The sequence below is a fragment of the Metopolophium dirhodum genome, chromosome 1 (assembly GCF_019925205.1).
Source record: "Metopolophium dirhodum isolate CAU chromosome 1, ASM1992520v1, whole genome shotgun sequence".
Taxonomy (NCBI): Eukaryota; Metazoa; Arthropoda; class Insecta; order Hemiptera; family Aphididae; genus Metopolophium; species Metopolophium dirhodum.
Window position 1 is genome coordinate 159,157,981 of NC_083560.1, and position 2,500 is coordinate 159,160,480.

Genomic DNA, 2,500 nt, shown 5'->3' on the forward strand with positions numbered 1-2,500 from the left:
TTTTCACAATGTGCGACGGGGGGTATTCACGCGTAGTGGTACACCCGAGTCGAAGGAACTTCGCCATCACCGTGCGTAGCGGTTAGCCGAGAATCGAAAATCCGTCAATCACCGTGCGTAGCGGTTAGGCGAAAATCACAAAAATCCGTGCGTAGCGGTACGGCCGCGGATAAAGGATTACCCGATTTAAATGTCGCGGACACCGGTGTCCTATAGTACTCGGAACGTACGACGTGAACAACGTCTCGGGTACGTCGAGATCGAACCAACGGTTAACGAGTTATTGCACACGGAAAAACTACGTTCGAAAGTTGAATTCGAAATCGTGTCGACGGACATCGCCGGGGCTGCCGTCATGTGCACCACCCCGGCACCGACGAATAACCGAGGACGTCGAGTGAAAAAAAAAAATCGAATTTTCACACACGGTGGTCCGTGCGACGAGACGGTACGGCGGGCGCGCAGCTCGGCGACGGTAATCACCCCTGTAACGTTCGCGGTCAGCGCAGAAATTCTACGCGGTAAAGGTTTTCGGCAAAGGGGGGATATCCCTGGACAACGACTCTGCGGTCTGCCCGTGATGAACGGTACGGTCGATGTCACCGGCAAACCGTGAAAACGGTTGACCGAGACCCCCGCCGTCGGAATACAGTCAATCACAGTGCGTAGCGGTTAAGCGAAAATCAAATATCGGTCTATCTCCGTGCGTAGCGGTACGGCCGCGGATAAAGGATTACCGATTTAAATGTCGCGGACACCGGTGTCCTATAGTACTCGGAACGTACGACGTGAACACGTCTCGGGTACGTCGAGATCGAACCAACGGTTAACGAGTTATTGCACACGGAAAAACTACGTTCGAAAAGTTGAATTCGAAATCGTGTCGACGGACATCGCCGGGGCTGCCGTCATGTGCACCCACCCCCGGCACCGACGAATAACCGAGGACGTCGAGTGAAAAAAAAAAAATCGAATTTTCACACGCGGTGGTTCGGACACGGTCACGGGGACGCCGCCGCGCACCAAGGGCGACTCCGCGCCTCGCCCGTCGAGGAAAAATATTTCCGCGTACGGCACTCCGAGTCCGCGGGACGTAATAATTCTTTACGTTAGTCCACCTCGCACCCGTCGAACGCCGACCAGACAAAAATCGGCAATCGATGAAGGGCACAGTGTCCACGGATCCGGTCACGGGGACGCCGCCGCGCACCAAGGGCGACTCCGCGCCTCGCCCGTCGAAGAAAAATTTTTCCGCGTTCGGCACTCCCGAGTCCGCGGGACGTAATAATTCTTTACGTTAGTCCATCTCGCACCCGTCGAACGCCGACCAGACAAAAATCGGCAATCGATGAAGGGCACAGTGTCCACGGATCCGGTCACGGGGGACGCCGCCGCGCACCAAGGGCGACTCCGCGCCTCGCCCGTCGATGAAAAATATTTCCGCGTACGGCACTCCGAGTCCGCGGGAACGTAATAATTCTTTACGTTAGTCCACCTCGCACCCGTCGAACGCCGACCAGACAAAAATCGGCAATCGATGAAGGGCACAGTGTCCACGGATCCGGTCACGGGGGACGCCGCCGGCGACACCAAGGGCGACTCCGCGCCTCGCCCGTCGAGGAAAAAATATTTCCGCGTACGGCACTCCGAGTCCGCGGGACGTGCTCGCCGAATGCCCGCACCGAATAATACCGGTAAACCACATCCACTTGCCGTATTAATATTTTACGTTAGTCCACCTCGCACCCGTCGAACGCCGACCAGACAAAAATCGGCAATCGATGAAGGGCACAGTGTCCACGGATCCGGTCACCGGGGACGCCGCCGCGCACCAAGGGCGACTCCGCGCCTCGCCCGTCGATGAAAAATATTTCCGCGTACGGCACTCCGAGTCCGCGGGACGTAATAATTCTTTACGTTAGTCCACCTCGCACCCGTCGAACGCCGACCCAGACAAAAATCGGCAATCGATGAAGGGCAACAGTGTCCACGGATCCGGTCACGGGGACGCCGCCGCGCGCACCAAGGGCGACTCCGCGCCTCGCCCGTCGATGAAAAATATTTCCGCGTACGGCATCTCCGAGTCCGCGGGACGTAATAATTCTTTACGTTAGTCCACCTCGCACCCGTCGAACGCCGACCAGACAAAAAATCGGCAATCGATGAAGGGCACAGTGTCCACGGATCCGGTCACGGGGACGCCGCCGCGCACCAAGGGCGACTCCGCGCCTCGCCCGTCGATTGAAAAATATTTCCGCGTACGGCACTCCGAGTCCGCGGGACGTGCTCGCCGAATGCCCGCACCGAATAATACCGGTAAACCACATCCACTTGCTGTAATAACTTTTTCCATCAACCGAACAATCTTCGGCCAAATCACACGTGCTAGCGCGTAGTAGGAAGGCAGATTAAATTTAAAAAAAAAAAAGTCGGTCCGTCGGTCCAGGCGACCGCGCGTGAAAAATAATTATCTCAAATAAATCCTATGTCGCTGCGTAGT